The 20403-nt window shown below is 45.0% G+C and overlaps 1 protein-coding gene across 1 annotated transcript in view; it reads left to right on the top strand.

Annotated features, from left to right (window-relative positions):
• LOC110495914 (aryl hydrocarbon receptor) overlaps positions 1-20403 on the top strand; it is a 73295-nt gene that overhangs the window by 7335 nt on the left and 45557 nt on the right. The gene's annotated exons all lie outside the window — the stretch shown is intronic.

Raw genomic sequence — 20403 nt, 5'->3', positions numbered from 1 at the left:
ATCCCCCCACCGCCCGGCCCCTCTTAACTTTCCGGCCCTTCTTAACTCCCAAAACAGCAGAGGATGTTCTTGTGGTCGGAGATGTTAGCTAGCACTGCACATACACGCACACACATACACACCAGAAAGATTGACTGTCCTTGCTAGTTTCTGCCACACATAACTTTTCCTCAAATAGTTCCTGCCCTGTCCAAAATAGCATCAATTAGAAGAAGACTGCAGCCTCGTTGCAAGCCAGGCCATGACGAGAGCTAACAGACACTGCGACAATTATTATTTTATTTTTTGGTCTGGGCATCCACCGACATAGCAGTTAGCTATAAACACTCTACATCAACAACAAAGGCAAATCAGACAAGGCCCTTTGCATATTGTATGTTTTGGACATAACTTCCTTGGCAACCAAAGGTGTTAATTGTAACGAATGGAGACATGCGTTTATTGCGTTACTAAGTAAACGTTGCCAGGGCGATGGCCATACACGAGTAGTCATGATGAGCGAGTAGTTATGAGCTACAAGCCCCAAAGCAGTTAGGAGATCCCGTTTTGTTTTTCGAATCCTCTTTTACACCACAACAACACACACAGCAGCAGCAGCAGAGCCTCTCACCCTCACTCTCTATCCCCTCTCTCTTTCTCTTATGGAGCAACAGAGAGGGTCAGAAGGACAGAGAGGGTGTGTGGAGGGAGCTGGAAATCAGGCGTTGAACTCTGACTCCACCCACACTCTACTTCCTGTGCAACCCCTTACCCTCCTTTCCTTCTTCTGTTCCCTCCCTTCCTCCTTCCTCATCGGCCTGTGTGAAGTTCAAGTTCACAAACTCCCCCTCCCCTCAAACAAACGCAACAGGATCCTAGTAGAGTGGTGTACTGTGCTTGCACGGCATGGTCCAAAAAGGAATCATCTTATACATTATATATGAGCATTTTTACATTATTAGTTGCTATTAAAGATACTAGAACTTTAGTTCAACTCACAGATTTTCTCAGTGATGCAATTTTGGTCATCCTCAAACATGCTGTGGTGGTCACTGCCCTTTGGTCATCCTCAAACATGCTGTGGTGGTCACTGCCCTTTGGTCATCCTCAAACATGCTGTGGTGGTCACTGCCCTTTGGTCATCCTCAAACATGCTGTGGTGGTCACTGCCCTTTGGTCATCCTCAAACATGCTGTGGTGGTCACTGCCCATTGGTCATCCTCAAACATGCTGTGGTGGTCACTGCCCTTTGGTCATCCTCAAACATGCTGTGGTGGTCACTGCCCTTTGGTCTTCCTCAAACATGCTGTGGTGGTCACTTGCCCTTTGGTCATCCTCAAGCATTCTGTGGTGGTCACTGCCCTTTGGTCATCCTCAAGCATTCTGTGGTGGTCACTGCCCTTTGGTCATCCTCAAACATGCTGTTGTGGTCAACTCCCCTTGTCCGCTTTTAATTTCATGACCACAAAACGCTTTGGTCAGGCCTGAGCTATGTAGATGTATGGAGAGCTCAGAGTAGGTTGAAGTGGCTGGATGATTGGCTCAGTAGAAACAGACCTCTGTACTCTTGAGGTCCAAACTGGACCTGCTCTTTTATTTTTTTATTTTTTTTATTCAACTTGGCAATTCAGTTAAGAACACATTCTTATTTACAATGACGGCCTACCCCGGCCAAACGACGCTGGGCCAATTGTGCGCCGCCCTATGGGACTCCCAATCACGGCCAGATGTGATGCAGCCTGGATCGTCCCTGCTCTGTCTTGCACCTCGCCTCAATCATAGACCACTGAAGGATGATGGGAAGGAGGCCGGCCTAGAGCCGTAAGGTGTCGCGGTTGATGAGAAAAGCCCTAGGGTTGTGTCCCACGCCTCCCAAGGCGCTCCACATAAGCAGCACATTGCAGCTTCCCCATGATCGTCAACCTACTGGCCCACCAGACCAAAATGTGCTCTCTCTCCCTGTCTGCTGAATGTACTGTGTTTTAATCTCCCACGGGTGTCTGCTCTCTGCAGGGGCCCCACTGCTACACAATCTATCTGTTGTCTATCTGGGCCGCCCCCAGGTGATGAGGGTAGGAAACAACATCTCCACCCCGCTGATCCTCAACACCGGGGCCCCGCAAGGGTGCGTTCTCAGCCCTCTCCTGTACTCCCTGTTCACCCATGACTGCGTGGCCATGCACGCCTCCAACTCAATCATAATGTTTCCAGACGACACTACAGTGGTAGGCTTGATTACCAACAACGACGAGACGGCCTACAGGGAGGAGGTGAGGGCCCTCGGAGTGTGGTGTCAGGAAAATAAACTCACACTCAACGTCAACAAAACAAAGGAGATGATCGTGGACTTCAGGAAACAGCAGAGTGAGCACCCCCTATCCACATCAACGGGACAGTAGTGGAGAAGGTGGAAAGTTTTAAGTTCCTCAGCGTATACTTCACGGACAAACTGAAATGGTCTACCCACACATACAGCGTGGTGAAAAAGGTGCAACAGCGCCTCTTCAACCTCAGGAGGCTGAAGAAATTTGGCTTGTCACCAAAAACACTCACAACCGTTTACAGATGCACAATCGAGAGCATCCTATCGGGCTGTATCACCACCTGGTACGGCAAACGCTCCGCACACAACCGTAAGGCTCTCCCGAGGGTAGTGAGGTCTGCACAACGCATCACCGGTGGCAAACTACCTGCCCTCCAGGACACCTACACCATCCGATTTCACAGGAAGGCCAAAAAGATCATCAAGGACAACAGCCACCGGAGCCACTGCCTGTTCACCCCGCTATCATCCAGAAGGCGAGATCAGTACAGGTGCATCAAAGCTGCGACCGAGAGACTGAAAAACAGCTTCTATCTCAAGGCCATCAGACTGTTAAACAGCCATCACTAACATTGAGTGGCTGCTGCCAACATACTGACTCAAATCTCTAGCCACTTTAATAATTATTAATTGGATGTAATAAATGTATCACTAGTCACTTTAAACAATGCCACTTTATATAATGTTTAAATCCCCTACATTACTCTCTAATCTCATATGTATATACAATACTCTATACAATCTACTGCATCTTGCCTATGCCATTTGGCTATCGCTCATCCATATATTTATATGTACATATTCTTATTCATTCCTTTGTTGTTGTGAAATTGTTAGATTACTTGTTAGATATTACTGCACGGTCGGAACTAGAAGCACAAGCATTTCGCTACACTCGCATTAACATCTGCTAACCATGTGTATGTGACAAATAAAATTGTACTTGATTTGATTTGGTCTCACCATGGTGGTTATCTTTAGTGTGGGACCCCAGTTCAGAGTAGAAGTGTCAACCAACCATTTCCACACTTGATATCGCTCAGATATCTTCTGATTGAGAAGGAATCAGAATGTGCGTGACCTCACAAAACAGCTTGTAGTTGCGACATTATTCCCATATCAACAATATCCACACATGGGGAACAACAGTGAATGTTACTAGATGTGTGTGGCTGAGCTCACCATGCGTTCCTGACTGCAATATAAACCGTGGTCTTTCAAGGCCGTCTTCGCACCACCCTGTGAAGTAAGGGAGTGTCAGTGATAGTGTGGGAATGGAGGTTTGACACTGTACGACTCTGAGCTGAGGGTCAGTAAAGTCGAAAGGTCACCACCCGTGAATCCATGTGACTCTAGACTCTATGTTGAGACAACAGACATACTCTGTATTAGTGGGGCCCATGCAGAGTGCAGTAACCCGGGGGAGATAAACACTGTGTGTGTGTGCGTGTGTGTGTGTGCGTATGTGTGCGTGTGCGTGTGTGCGCGTGTGTGTACTGTCAGCAGACAGGGAGAAGGCATACTGGGATCTAGTGGGCCAGTAATTCTGATCATGTTGTATCACTGGATCTATGGTTCCTGACAGTGGTCTGTGTTGATGACGAACAGCACTTCACCCAGAGAAGAACTCAGAGACAGTCGTGATTGTCGACCAAAAAAAAAACACACTGAAGCACCGCTTTACCTTTATCCGTCACACACAACACACACATCCATCCTTCCACCTCCTCCCTGTGCGTTGTCTCCCTGCCGAGCTCTCTGGCCTTTGTTTCTGTGAAGCCTGTTTATCATCTCTGGGATCTGAGGCTGCCTGCCTGCTGGGCGTGGAAGGGTGGAGGGGCACGTTTGGGGAGGGAAGCTCTGGAGCATTGCTGGCTGGCTGCACAACCACAACACGAGGGACTGCTGTCGGAGTCAGCTGTGTTTGCCTAGTGATGGATCTGACATATATATTATTGGTAGGCCTAACCCCTGTCACATTCCAGCTCTACTTATTGGAGCAGTGTTTAAATGAAAACGAGGAATAGGCCGTGTCCCATTATAACTGAAATATACCTGTCGTGTTCTTCATGTTCCTGTGGACCTGTAAGGTGTGCAGGTTTCTGTAGTCCTAGCATGGTACTACTAACATGTCAGATTCAACTCTTCATTATAAGTTGTATTTTAGTTGAATTTGTGTTGGTGCTGGGCTAGAGCAAAAGCCTGCACACCTTGTGGGTTCCTAGGAAACAGGTTTGAAGAGCACTCCTCCATTATGTAAAGTCCTATGAAATAAATCTGGGGCCATGCCTCCCAAATTTATCTCCGTTAGCGATGCCATTACCCCCCCCCCCCCCTCCCCCTCCTCGCTGAATCCTGTATTGGGCCTCTGTGGCGAATTCACACACCTTCCCCCACCACCGTCCATAGCTTTCCCAGATGTTTTTCCAGCGTTGGGATTTTGCTTTGGGGAATAGGGAGTAGTGCAGGTTGGGTCGCTAGCATTCCCCAACAGAGAGAGGCTGTAAAACAGGCTAAACAAGCTACTGAGAGTCACCTTTGACCCCTCCATGCAAACCAATCTCACATTCTCCTGAGGTCATGGTAAGGTTGTACTGAGGTTGTAATAAGGTTGGACTATGGCAACTATGATTCATTTCACTTCCCGTGTGACATACATTTGGTCATATTTGTTATTATTCTGAACTGAAACCTTCTTTGAATGGATCTCTTTCAGTTACTGTTGTTTGTTACGAAGTGTTGACAGAGTGACATGGAGCAGCTTGGCACTCAGGGATGGTGTTGAGTTGTGTGGGTGTTACTGTTGGTGAGATAGATACAACACAGGGTTGGACTCAACATTAGTGCATGTGTAGGTCAAACAAAAAGTAGAAGGACAGGGCTGCCATTTTGCTGAGAAACAAATGCTCCCGCGGAGACTAAACACACACTAAACGCTAAATCCTAAAACAGAACAATATTGGGATAACACAGATTTTCCTAATCCGTGCACGGAGAAAGCATGGCACAGATTCAGTATTGACACAGTTGTGACATCACAGGCCCAGGTTAGAGAAGTATGTGTTTATATGTTCATACACTCAAATGACTGTAATGCACGTGACATCTCAACATTGACCTTGTATTTTTTTTCTTCTTCTGTATTTAACTAGGCAAGTCAGTTAAAAACAAATGCTTATTTTCAATGACGGCCTAGGAACAGTGGGTTAACTGCCTTGTTCAGGGGCAGAACGACAGATTTGTACCTTGTCAGCTCAGGGATTCGATCTTGCAACCTTTCGGTTACTAGTCCAACGCTCTAACCACTAAGCTATGCTGCCGCCCCGATACGCCCTGTATCCCTTTGTTGATTTTGAAGTCATCATAAATAGCTGCCAGAAGGATGGATGCAATTTGTAAAGTGCATGATCACACACCAGATCAATTTGCATTGCTATTGCCATTCTTCTAGCCGGTCTATGTGACGCCATTGTAACTGCAGTGAGTAAGCGGTTAGTGAATGGGATGGTGTCTGGACATGTTCAGCTGGGTAGTGTTTGACATTGTAGACACATTGAGGGCTACGGACACACACACACACACATGCACGCATGCACACGCACACATGCACACACACACGCACACGCACGCACACACACACACATGAACAAACACACACACACACACACACATGAACAAACACACACACACGTACACACACACACACACACACACACACACGAATGCAAACACTGCTCCAGGACATAACATGATAAAATGGAGTGAGGAGAAGTCACAGAGACAGAGAGGAATGTTCCCTGTCACTATTAGCAGTGACCTCTAACCCCTGACCTCCCAGAACAACCTCACAGGCTCTGGCAGGCTCAAGGTTTTGACATGTTGTTGTTGACTACCTAGACACCAGGGTTTCCCAAACTCGGTCCTGGGGCCCCAGTCTGTCCTCTACTCAACACTCGGCCTCAGAAAGTGTAATTGCCCTAGCACTACACAGGTGATTCAAATAACCAACTCATCATCAAGCTTTGAATATTTGAAATCTGTTGTGTAGTGCTAGGGCAAAAAAACTAAACCCTAACCTAGACCAAGGACAGGTACAGTCATTACAAAGCTTTAGTTCAAATACCTGTTTGAGAGGGATAACAATCACTGCTAGTCTAACTCTATGACAGAATGAGGCCCCAGTCTTAGGACTGACAGTGTGTACTGAGTTTTACCTTAGATGACGAGTGCTCTCTCTGTTTCTCCCTCCTACCGCTCTCTTTCACCTTCATTTTCTCACTCTTTTTTTCTTCCACTCACCCCCCCGACCCGCTCTTTACCGAGCAAAGTATGAAAGCAGACCAATACCTGAAGCATTATAATGGGATTTCTATAACCGATTCAGGCAACGGTAAGACACACCATCCTTTTTTTCAGATGGGTAAATATCCTAGGACATATGACAACGATGAAGCTGTTTTGTGAATCACACTAACAGAGTGGTTTATGAGCCTATAATGTCACAACCTGACTAAAACACAAGTCACTCTGTAAAAGTTTAAATCTGTTTTTGAAGAACTGGACTAGTCACATGAATTCTTTCACTATGACACATAGTTATAGTGTTGTAGGAATGTCCCCGTGGGCACCGCAATAAGAATAACAACAATGGTGATTATTTAACCACAGTGATATTACCATCCTCCACCCATTTAACACAACGATGTCAAGACCGGCTTGTGATTTACAGCCCAGTACACACTGAGTAAACCAAAAAAAGACATATCGCCATGAAAGCCAAACTTTAATGACATGCTCTTTTTCTCTTTTTTTTTCTACTACAGTCGTTTTCTTCTCTCCGTTTTCTTCTCTCTGTTTTCTTGTGGCACAGTGGGTCTTTGGCGGGTACTTGGGCATGTTCCTACTTGAGCAGCTAGCCGCTTGCTGCTGTGTTTTGACTGGGGTTGTGCTGAAGAGGGTAAGCCAATAGTCATGGCCCTGTGCTAGCTGAGAGGTCTAGGATGGAGTCCTGCATTTGGGGGGTTGGGTGGACCTGGGAAGATAAGGAAAAATCTAGCTTTGCACAAGAGTGCAGTTCAGTGGCTGCCACAGACCAAGGGCTCTGTAATTTACTCCAGTGTTGCTTCATGCCCACCTTGATCATCTCGCTGGCTTGCTTAGATTGGGCACAGGGTGAACAGGCCCCACCCCTGTCATAAAAAAAAAAAATCCAACTTATTGAGCAGGGCCCTCTCTGCAATGTAATCAAACACAAGGCCAAACAGTTGGTACATGTACAATATCTGTGTCTGGTTAGCGTGAGCTCCTCTACTTTCCAGCTGGTGTCGAGGTCCTGTGTTTGAGTTATGATCAAGTTCCATTGCAGGCGAAGTGCCAAGACTGAGGAATCTGCCACATGCCTACTAAGCCATATCACAAACCCAGCAGATTCCTTCAGGTATACCGACCGCTAGCTAGCTCTGAAATACTAGCCCTGTGCAGTATTTGAACTAAAATGTCACTGTAGTCTCTGCCCGTAGTTGGGATTGAGTTTAACAAGATATTTCTATCTGTAAATTCCCCAAATAAAGAGTTATGCATTGTAAGGCATTGATTGCTACAATGTCTACATATGACATTTTTGAGTAAACGGTGGTCAGAGATGAGTAAGGGAAGGGTTAATGTTAAGGTTAACCTCTCTTGGGTAGGGGGCAGTATTTTCACTTCCGGATGAAAAGCGTGCCCAAAGTAAACTGCCTGTTACTCAGGCCCAGAAGCTATGATGTGCATATAATTGGTAGATTTGGATAGAAAACACTCTGACGTAAAACTGTTAACATTATGTCTGTGAGTATAACAGAACTGATATGGCAGGTGAAAACATCTCCCCCCCAAAATTTTCATTCTACCACTGTTTGGTAGCTGGCTGTCACTTTTATTATAAGGTGAAATCCTACCAGATTGCAGTTCCTAGGCCTTATATTACATGTCAACAGTCTTTAGAAATAGTTTCATGCTGATATTTGGAGAAATGAGCCAGAAATTGTAGTTTTTCTAGGTGGCTCCCATTTTGCTGTAGTGTTTCCAAACGCGTGAATGAGAGCGCGTTCTTTGGTATTTTTCTCCAGTAAAGACAATAACAATTCTCCGTCTTAAATTGTATAGTTTATTTACGTATTAGGCTTCCTATGGTTTGATTATAAACGTTGTTTGATTTGTTTGGAAAAGTTTAATAGTAACGTTTGAGATTCATTTGGTAAGTGGTAAGCAGCAGTCGAGTAAAGCTGTCTCAATCAGGCCAGGTTAAAGGTCACCATGCAGGACAGGTTGAGACTGGCCCTAATGACCTACAGCTTTCAATCTCTTTCAATCAATGTTCCTTGTAGAGCTCAAGCCCTTTTTGTGTGTGTGTGTGTGTGCGTGCGTGCGTGCGTGCGTGCGTGCGTGTTTGTGTTTGAGAGAGAGGAATTTCCTTTTTTCCACATAAGAAATTACTGTAAGAACTTTACAATTACGTTAGAATGAATGACTCAAGCCAAAACAAATATTGACGTTCTGCCTCCCTCTGAAACGAACTGCCTCTTTTTTTCCTACCAACAATGGAGAAGCCATCAAACTTTCTCTCCGTGGAAGAATACAATGGTTGGAAAACAAATAGGACCAGGAAAATCAATGCTTGGGGAAGACAATGTCAAAAGTTGCTATTGTAATTTGAAGTAAGTAAGTAAAAGAAAAAGGGCTTTTCGTATTAGCTCCCCACACTAGTTGAAAAGGAGTTGTCAGTTGAGAGTGAAAGTCAAAAGGGGTTCTCGTAGAGCAAGGGACTTGTAAGTCTACTCCTTATCATTTCTGTAGACCTACTCCTTATCATTTCTGTAGGCCTGCTCCTGTTTCTTTCTGTAGGTCCTACTCCTGTTACTTTCTGTAGACCTACTCCTTATCATTTCTGTAGACCTACTCCTTATCATTTCTGTAGACCTACTCCTTATCATTTCTGTAGACCTACTCCTTATCATTTCTGTAGACCTATTCCTTATCATTTCTGTAGACCTACTCCTTATCATTTCTGTAGACCTAATCCTTATTATTTCTGTAGACCTACTCCTTATCATTTCTGTAGGCCTGCTCCTGTTTCTTTCTGTTGACCCACTCCTTATCATTTCTGTAGACCTACTCCTTATCATTTCTGTAGACCTACTCTTTATCATTTCTGTAGACCTACTCCTTATCATTTCTGTAGACCTACTCCTTATCATTTCTGTAGACCTACTCCTTATCATTTCTGTAGGTCCTACTCCTGTTTCTTTCTGTAGACCTACTCCTTATCATTTCTGTAGACCTACTCCTTATCATTTCTGTAGACCTACTCCTTATCATTTCTGTAGACCTACTCCTTATCATTTCTGTAGACCTACTCCTTATAATTTCTGTAGACATATTCCTTATCATTTCTGTAGACCTACTCCTTATCATTTCTGTAGACCTAATCCTTATTATTTCTGTAGACCTACTCCTTATAATTTCTGTAGGCCTGCTCCTGTTTCTTTCTGTTGACCCACTCCTTATCATTTCTGTAGACCTACTCCTTATCATTTCTGTAGACCTACTCCTTATCATTTCTGTAGGCCTGCTCCTGTTTCTTTCTGTAGACCTACTCCTTATCATTTCTGTAGGTCCTACTCCTGTTTCTTTCTGTAGACCTACTCCTTATAATTTCTGTAGACCTACTCCTTATTCTTTCTGTAGGCCTGCTCCTGTTTCTTTCTGTAGACCTACTCCTTATCATTTCTGAGGGCCTACTCCTTATCATTTCTGTAGACCTACTCCTTATCATTTCCGTAGGCTTGCTCCTGTTTCTTTCTGTGGGTCCTACTCCTGTTTCTTTCTGTGGGTCCTACTCCTGTTTCTTTCTGTAGTCCTATTCCTGTTTTTCCCTGAGTAACAACAGAAGCAGCTGCATGATAAGAACAAGAAAAGAGCAGCAGGCAATAGGGCACTTTAGTCTACTATTACGTTGTTCTCTTTAGCAGACCTACACCAACCTGAAAGGTATCGGCTGGTCCATTACGTCCAGTTGAGTTGTTTTGATGCGTTTCCTTATTATTGAGAGATCAGATTGAGATTGGTGGGAACCGAGGGTATTAGGGGTGGTGTGGTTTTATAAGGGGGGGAGGAGGGGTTTGGTGAATCATCACTTCTTGTTTCTGATGCATGAGTTCAACTTTTGGCGAGACGTGAGGAAACAGAGAGAAACTTCATCTCTCTGAAGGACAGCTGTTATGTTTTCGCCCTTCTTTTATAAACCTCCTGTGTTATTCAGCTGTCACTGAGTCACACACTCTGAAACTAACAACCCCACAACAGAAGAGATAGTCTAGGAGGGGGAGGGGGGGGGGACGATTCCTTTATTTTCATTGAATACACAGAGGATGTATAATAGACTTCTCCTTTTACAATGTGTCATGAGAACGGTGCGAGTTAACAAAAGAAAGACCGCTAGGGACCCCCCCCCCCCCCCCCTTTAAGTCAAAACTAGTCATTTTGGCTCCAACATTCTAACAGCCTAATAAATACATTTCATATATGCTATCGGAAAAATACTCCTTTGATTGTGTTTTATGAAGGTCTTGGGTAAGAACACTATATCATTTTCATTTGTTTATGTTACTGTAGGCCATCTGTTGCCACATGCTCAAGTGTGGAGCTCATGAAACAGTGGTTATTCTTGGAAAAGGTGTATTGTGAAATAAAGCTAATCTCTTACATTTTGTAAGAGTTATTCGGAAATGTTAAGTGTTTTGGAAACTTCAGGACCTGCTCTTTCTGATACTATATAAAAATCAAAATGTCTTACCAGCATGTGACTCTGTAGGAGGATTTGAAGAAGTCCTCTTCAACTGGTTAGAACACAAATTCTGTGTGTGATATCGAAATGCTAACAACATATGTGTCTTAAATATGCTTATTTTGGAAAAGTTAAGGATGGAGGTGGGTCATGACGTTAAGAAATGGCAGAGATATGTCAATTTGAAATTCATATTAAGTCAAAATGACTCACTTGGCTTGTCTAGTGTTAAAGGAATTTGTTAGAATTAGCGGTTAGAATTAGTGTTAGAATTAGTGTAAGGGGCTCAGCGGTCTAAGGCGCAACCCTTGGTTTGATCCCAGGCTGTTTCACAGCCGGCCGTGACCGGGAGACCCATGGGGAGGCGCACAATTGGCCCAGCATCGTCCGGGTTAGGGGATGATTTGGCCGGCCTGGATTTGCTTGTCCCATTGTGCTCTAGTGACTCCTTGTGGCTGGCCGGGTGCCTTCAAGCTGACATGGTCACCAGTTGGATGGTGTTTCCTCCGACACATGGGTGCGGTTGGCTTCCTGGTTAAGCAAGCATTGCTGCTTTGCAGGCTCAGGTTTTGGAGGATGCATGGATTTCGACCTTCGCCTCTCCCGAGTCCATAGGGGAGTTGCAGCGATGGACCATAACTACCAATTACCAAGACCATAACTACCAATTGGGGAGAATTGTTTATATTTTTTATAATTAGTGTAAGGATTAGATTTAGGGTTTTGAATGGAAATACATTTTAGGTCCCCACAAGGATAGTAAAAGGTGAGTGTGTGTGTGTGTGTGTGCGAGCATTTGCTCAAGCGTCTGTGCTAGTATGTGTTTGTTCATTTGTGTATATGTGGGCTTCCAAGTGGCACTGGGGTTTAAGGCACTGCATCTCAGTGCAAGAGGCAGTGATTGGGAGTCCCATAGGGTGGCGCACAATTCGCCCGGGTTTGGCTGTGGTAGGCTGTCATTGTAAATAAGAATTTGTTCTTAACTGGCTTGCCTAGTTAAATACATTAAAGTGTGTGTGTGCTCCTTAGTCAGTTATCAAGGGGAGCATGTTGAGTAATCTCCTTTATGTATACAGGAAGCTCTCTTTGTTCAGACTGAGTGGCTCAACATAAATCAGGCTGAATAGGAATGCCTCATTGATGCCTGGTGTCTCAGAGCAGCAAGGTGTCTGCTAACCTCCGCTCCAACCCTTCACCTCTGATCTAGCGCTGGATCTCTCCCTGCTCTTCTGGCGAGAGACGGGGATTAGATGCAGGATGTCGGATGGTCATCCAGCTGGGCTGGATAGGACTGGACTGTGACTTTATTGTTCAGTTAGCGGCAGTTCTAATTGTGTCCCTCCGGTGATGACATGGCTCAGGAAGGGAATATCCATTTCCAACAGTCCACTTCCCTGAGTTTGTACAAACAGCTGAGTGTGTTCCTATCCAGAAGACTGTTGAATAAGAATGTGCATCAGGATACATACCTGCAATGATAATTCATAAGAGCAGCGATGATCTAGTGTTTCTGGGAGGAAAAATATGTTTCCTGACTATGGCTGTATCACATCCAGACATCCAGGCTGTATCACAACGGGCCGTGATTGGGAGTCCCATAGGGCGGTGCACAATTGACCCAGCATCGTCCGGGTTTGGCCGGTGTGGGCCGTCATTGTAAATAAGAATTTGTTCTTAACAGACTTTTCTAGTTAAATAAAGGTTAAATAGGGGCCTCCCGGGTGGCTCAGTGGTCTAAGGCGCTAGCTGTGCCACCAGAGACCCTGAGCTCCAACACAGCCGGCCGTGACCGGGAGGCCCATGGGGCGATGCACAATTGCCCTAGCGTCGTCCGGGTTAGGGAGGGCTTGGCCGGTAGGGATATCCTTGTCTCATCACACACTACCGACTCCTGTGGCGCAGTGCACGCTGACCAGGTCACTAGGCGTACGGTGTTTCCTCCGACACATTGGTGCGGCTGGCTTCCATGTTGGATGCGCGCTGTGTTAAGAAGCAGTGCAGCTTGGCTGGGTTGTGTTTCAGAGGACGCATGGCTCTTGACCTTTGTCTCTCCCGAGCCCGTACAGGAGTTGTAGCGATGAGACAAGACAGAAACGACTAACAATTGGATACCACGAAAAAGGGGGTAAAATAAAAATAAATAAATAAAGGTTAAATCATTTTGCAAATAATAAAATAGGGCTGTGGCGGTCACAGTGTTGTCAGCCGGTGGTTGTCAAGCAAATAACTGTCCGTCTTAACTTAAACACATTTAGCATCTCCTGGCTTCCACACATAGCCTACAAGCCACGGATGCAGACCTCTGGAACATCTACATTTTAACAGCCCTGATTCAACTTCTTTTTTTTAATAAGAAATGTTTGCCTCTTCGGATTTTCTGAGTTTCTGAGTTTCTGAGAAATGTTTTCTCAGTTTCTTCCATGAAGACTTCCTTCTGAAACTCAAACACAGGTCTAGGGTTGCAAGGGTTGGAAACTTTCTGGTAAATTTCCGGAATATTTCCAGAAATTTTCCATGGGAATTTTGCTTAAATTCATCAAAAAAAGTTAGTTTATAACAGAACCTTTTTTGTGGGAGACACATAAGGCAATTCAATGGAATTGCAACCCTCTGCATGCACAGTACATTCTTCCAGCTGATTCTCAAGATCTTGCACACTAATGAGATGCTATTAAGCCCACAGTACTACACTGTCTGAGCCAAGGACTACATGCTTTCTGGTAAGTTTTGATTACCATACTGGGTGGGGTGAATAAATTTTATATGACATACATGTTAACTAGTAAATAGTAGCCTAAAGAAAAGTGTGTTTAAATAATTTCTAACTTGTTGAAAATTTCTGCTAGTTAGTTTTTGCTACCATGTGGGTTTTAGCTTGCTTGAGCCTGCTAACTGAGGAGTTTTATTTCACCTGTTTCCATATATGTTTAATTTTGAAACATTTATCTTACAAAGGAGTTGTTAATCTAACTGCTTAACTATTTATCTGTACATGGAATTGTATTTGTTGTTTTTTTACAAAATAAATTCTAATCTTTACAGGAAAATTCCACGGTGTGGAGACATTTCACTGCAGCTAATGTAGAAGGAAAAGCTGTGTACATTTGCAAATACTGTGCCAAATCATATGAGAAGAATGCAACAAAGATGCAGAATCATCTGGCCAAGTGCATAAAGTTCCCTCAGCGTTCACAACAAGAAACCTCTGACAAAAGTCACTCTACTTCTATTCGAGGTGAAAATGATGAATCAGACACCTTATCAATAGCAACAGCTCATGTTTTCTTTTACTCAATGGAGGAACGTAGTCAGAGAAATGCTGATGAATTTCTTGCTTGAGCTGTGTATGCAGCTGGTTCACATCTGACGCTCACAGACAATGTGTATTGGAAGAGATTTCTGAATGTTATTCGCCCAGTATACACCCCTCCAACCAGACATGCTTTATCTACTCATTTGCTGGATGCAGAGTTCAACAGAGTTCAAGTGAAGGTCGAGCAAATCATAGAGAAAGCAGACTGTATTGCAATCATCTCTGATGGGTGGTCGAATGGTGGGCATGGAATAATTAATTACATCATCTCCACCCCTCAACTAGTATTCTTCAAGAGCACAGACACCAGGGACAGCAGACACACCAGTCAATACATTGCAGATGAGCTGAAGGCAGTCACCAATGACCTTGGACCACTGAAGGTATTTGCACTGGTGACAGACAATGCTGCGAATCTGCTCCTCAAGGATATCATGGCACTGAAAACAATGGATACACTCTACAAGAGAGCCAAGGAAATGGTTAGGTATGTGAAGGGTCATGAAGTTATAGCAGCAATCTACCTCACCAAGCAAAGTGAGAAGAATAAGAGCACCACATTGAAGCTGCCCAGCAACACCCGTTGGGCTGGTGTTGTCATCATGTTTGAAAGTCTCCTAGAGGGGAATGAGTCTCTCCAAGAAATGGCCATATCACAGTCTCCCGATATGGACAGCCCCATCAAGAGGATCCTCCTGGATGATGTATTTTGGAAGAGAGTGGTAAAGCAGCCTGAAACTCCTGAAACCTATAGCAGTAGCCATTGCACGGATTGAGGGAGACAATGCTATCCTGTCTAATGTTCAGACTCTGCTTGCAGATGTAAGAGAGGTTATCCGTACTGTTTGTATTTATATTGGAAGGATTTAATCATTTGCAATTATATAAGGTAAAAGGTTTATGTTTCTGTCTCCATATGATATGGTAAATATTTCCAAAGCAAAACAACACCTACATTTAAATTGTATTAATATCAATTCCCATATAATCCCATTAATTCCCACGGGAAGTTTCCACCTCTGAATATTCCCCAAAATGTGCAAACCTACTCAGTTCATCCTTTATTTGAGATTTAAAGGCCTAATATTTGACAATGTGTCATGAGCAAACATGAGCCTCGAGCCCGTCTGTTCTTCCAATGACACAAAATGACGGAACAGTTTCACCCACTGTCATGGCACGGACCACTAAACATGTTGCACCGGACTGCACGTATCCCCTGAATGACTGTATACAGTACACTTCGGGCTCACCTGACACATCGTCAAGACACAGGGAAGGGATTTGGATGAACATCATGGTGGTGGAAAATTACTGGCAGGCATTCCCCTCCCCCGGAGTTGTGAATGAACATTTACATAGGCGGAGCCCCACGTGGGCTCTTAGAATAAAGAGGTGGAGAAGTGGAAATCTGTCAGGATGGTAAGAAGTAAAACATAACAAACCGGCCTGCATGTCTTGTCAGAATCCAATGTTTGTTCTGCCCTCTTCCACCTCTCTCTCGCTCGCTCTCTTTGTTTGTCACTCTCTGTTGCTCCCTCTCCCTTTCCTCCCTCTCCCCCTATCTCTCTCTCTCTCTCCTCCATTCTCGCTCTCTCTTTTCCTCTGTCTTTCTTTCTCTCCCTTATCAAATATTTGCACCTCTTTCGCCCCCTTCTGCTCGGTCTAACTAACGTCTTTGAAGAAAACACACTGACACTGAAAAACCTGTCGGAGCAGATGACAGAATTCCCCAGTGGAGGGTGATAGCTGTTTCCCGACATATCGTTCATCTGTGTAATCAAAGTCATAATTCATGGGGAAATGTACTTCTGTGGAAATTACACAGTATGGGCTTGTTGGGCAAAGATAATAGTTTATATTTCACTACCACGCTTGTGGAAATGTATTGCGGTTCCCTGGTCTTGTTGCAGTACTGTATCTCTTTTAAAAAGCAGAAATGTGAATTTTGGCTACCAATGACATTTTGAACTAGAACTGAAAACAACATTTCCCCCTTTGCAAGAGTTGTGCAAAACCAACTTGAGGCAAACTTGAAGTAGAGAAAATAACTCCAGCAGCTACAATATGTGCAATGTAAGAAGTGACTGACGGATACTTAGAATGTCTGTTCTGCCAAAGAGAAACGTTTGCTTTGGCTCGGGCCACCGCTTCCTCAGCAGAATCACTCTGGGACGGCAGGGTAGCCTAGTGGTTAGCGTGTTGGACTAGTAACCGGAAGGTTGCAAGTTCAAACCCCCGAGCTGACAAGGTACAAATCTGTCGTTCTGCCCCTGAACAGGCAGTTAACCCACTGTTCCTAAGCCGTCATTGAAAATAAGAATTTGTTCTTAACTGACTTGCCTGGTGAAATAAAATAAAAAACTCTGGACACCTGGTCATGTCTGCTCTCTACTCTTCTCTTCCTGTCTTCCGCAAACCCGCCCTCCTCAGTTTAATGTTCCCTTCAGACCAAGTCAGAGTCGTACTGTGCTGTAGTGTCGTGGGGTGGGTTTTATCGGTGCTGCAGTGAGCGAGGCACACAGGAAGAGATAGGGCTCTCTTTCCTCTTGGCAGCTGTGGGTCCCCAGGGGAGGCATGCTTGCGTGAGAGCAGGCCCCGGGATCTGTCAGTGGAGCAGGGGCTGGGGAGGGGGGCGAGGAGGTGGGTGGGGTCTCTCAATCAGTTCTCTCTCTCTCTGCCTCTCAAGATCTCCTGTGTTAGTGCTGGGAAGACACACAGACAAGATGCCCTTGTCTGTCAGCGAACCTCAAGAACACACACGTGAATGCACACACACACACACACACACACACACACACACACACACACACACACACACACACACACACAGCGCAACACAGGGTGTTGATGTCAGAAATCCAGGAGGCCCTTTTCAGCAGAGGTACTTGGTGTTGCTGGGATGTGGCGCCAGGGAGGGTGGAGGAGGAGGGGTGTGTGTTCATTTCCAGGGCTCCCTTCTTCTTCGTCCTCTTCTTCTTCAGCTTCCTCATGGACAGGTCCTGTTGGCTCTCACTGGAGGATGAGGGGTAGTGTACACTCCCCCCCCAAAGGAAAACACACACCTAGAGGGAGAGACTGAGAGAGGGAGGGAGAGAGAGAGAGAGAGATATTACAGGCCTTAGTTTAGCTGGCGCGTCATTGAGCACCACCACCGCCACCACCTTATCAAATGACAGGGGTCTGGAAGGACAGATCCAGTGGCAGAGAATGAGGCAGGAGTGTCCATGGGCCTGGTTGCCTGGCCTTGATGCTGAGACAAACTGTCGCCAGCGTTTTATCACTCAGTTACTTTAGCCCCTGTTGATTGGTGCAGGCATCCCCTGGCTGTGGTTACGGGATGATATGGGGGTCCAAATGATTACTCAGGACACCTCCTATTTATTGCTACGTTTCAAATGGCACCCTATTCCCTACGTAGTGCACTGCATGGTGTCATTTGGGACGTAGCCCAGAGATGCGTTTTAGTTTATTGGAGATGATGAATCCTTTTCTTTGTCTTTTGATATGAAGATTAAACAGACACATTTAACCCTTTACACTCGTGGGAACTGGCCTATATGGATAGGGTTAAAATGAAACGTTTCTTACAAAAGAAATATGCATGAGCGCGGTAGCAATTATAAGGGACGAGATTGAAGGTTATGGGGAAATTATTATCGTGTGTTTTGTGATATGGAATGTGATGTTCACATTTGGACTGGTGTTTGGGTTCGCTTGCATGACATCAAAGCGGTATTTCTTGTGATCCTCAACGTCTCCTCTTTTAAAATACGTCGAGTCCTCTTAATTTACCGCATTTCCCCTCACTCAGGCGGCAAAACATCAGCAAAAGTTGCCCAATTAGCAGGAGGGATGGCGGCAGCTCCCTGTCGCGTGCAGTGCTCAGAGTTCAGAGTGGCTGTCAGTCAAAACCCATACAGCGCTGTGACGCGCAGAGCTGTGACATGTACAGAATGTTACTGTACATTCACGCGCTCCAATTTAGGCGCTTATCAGTGTCCAAATCGGCCATTTTCAACCCGCACTCGGGTAAGAGTGTAAAGGGCCACGACAAGCTGGGTGAGAATGAGTGGGTCGGGCAGAGAACATGAAGATGTATTTACACGAAAGCAGCCAGAGCCAGGCCTCGGTAGCCTGCAGACATGGCATTAGTGTGTGTGTCTGTGTGTGTGTGTGTGTGTGTGTGTGTGTGTGTGTGTGTGTGTGTGGGTGTGTGTTTCTGCATAACCACTCAAGGTTAACCATTTACCAGGCTAAACCAAAACCAAAAACCCAAACCTTAAACCCTAACCAACAACCATAACCTCATCTCAACCTCTCTCTCACCCCAGTGGTGAACACCAATCGTCTGTGGTCCCGTGTAGTTCAGTTAGTGGAGCACGGCGCTTGCGACTACCGGGGTTGTGGGATCAATTCCCGCGGGGGACCAGTATCAAAAGAATATGAAAAAGCATCTGTTAAAATGACAAGACTATTGGGCTATAGTGACTCAATAATGTACACGTCTTCATTTCCTGCCTTGATTAAGACTTCCTTCATACAGGATATTTGATTCTCTCTAACTGCTATGATCTTTTGAACAAAGATGTACGCTGTGAACGTAAGCTGTGGGCAATCTGACAAACAAACACACACACTCCATGCAGGTGCCTTACAGTAAAGTTAGGTCTACCCTATCATACTGTAACCAGACAGGACAGGCTTCGTTCCACTGTGTACCAATTACACAAACCCTCCATTTTTATTTATTTATTTGCCTGCGGCGGGCGGTCACGGAGAAGGGCTAGTGCGAGCAGTTCTCCAACATGTCTGTGCGGGGAAGGCGCAGGCCCCGCTTTCAAGTACAGCCCCAAGTATGTAAACAGGATACCCTGCGCCGCCGGAGAAGAAAGGCAAGGCATGGAATCATTCAAAGTTAAAAGACAAAACTGGGGCCTAGAAAAAAGCAGCATCTCCTTCTCTACCTCCCCTCCTCCTCTCCTCCCTCGTTCTTATTTTCTGTATTACTACTGGACATGAGGTATCAACCCCCTGTGCTCCTCTTGCAACAGAGTGAAGCTAATTGCTGGTTTTAATTACGTTCTGTTTGCGTTCCCCTATGGGCCCTGGTCGAAAGTAGTGTACTATGTAGGGAATAGGGTGACATTTTGGATATGTCTCTGTCTCTTTTTTTTTTACTACTAATTCATGCAGCAGCTGAGAGAGACGGAATCTTCTTGAATCAATAAATGCACAGCTGTTCCACAATTGTAAGCCCGAGTAGAAACATATTTAGACTCATGTTTATTTTTAGGGAGAGCAATTTAGAAATACCAAACAAAACATTTTCGGGAATGTGTCATGTGTTGCATTCCTGAAGCAACAGAAATAGATTGCGGAGTAGTCCTTGAATACATTTTACTGTAAGTCTAAATTGGTGCGAATGGTTGTTATATGCATATGACATGTTGTTAAACATACTGTATGTGTGTAATTCATGGATTGGTTAGCATACTGTTTACTTGGTTTGCATACTTTTACTGTATGCCGAGCTTTGTGCTTACACAACGTGTACTTCTCGTAAAAATAGGTTTCCCTTTTGTGCAATGTGCAGCACTTCCTGGTGAAATGAAGCTGGTGTGGTTCTCTCTGCCCGTGCTGTTGAACACGATCAATCAGTCACCTCCATAATGCATGGTTTGTTTTCTCTCCAGTCACTTACTGTATGCAAAACTCAGAGCAAAAACAAACAGTTCATTGACACAAAGGCGCCGGTCGATATGGGTCAGGTGTTGGACTGCTGGAGAGTAGGGTTACTGCGCTCGCTCTCTCTCTCTCTCTCTCTCTCTCTCTCTCTCTCTCTCTCGCTCTCTCTCTCTCTCTCTCTCTCTCTCTCTCTCTCTCTCTCTCTCTCAATTCTATTCATGGGGCTTTATTGGCATGGGAGACATACGTTTACATTGCCAAAGTAAGTGAATGAGA

This window comes from Oncorhynchus mykiss, chromosome 18, assembly GCF_057628025.1.
Source record: "Oncorhynchus mykiss isolate SJ-2025 chromosome 18, ASM5762802v1, whole genome shotgun sequence".
Lineage (NCBI taxonomy): Eukaryota > Metazoa > Chordata > Actinopteri > Salmoniformes > Salmonidae > Oncorhynchus > Oncorhynchus mykiss.
This window is presented reverse-complemented; position numbering and strand designations above follow the sequence as displayed.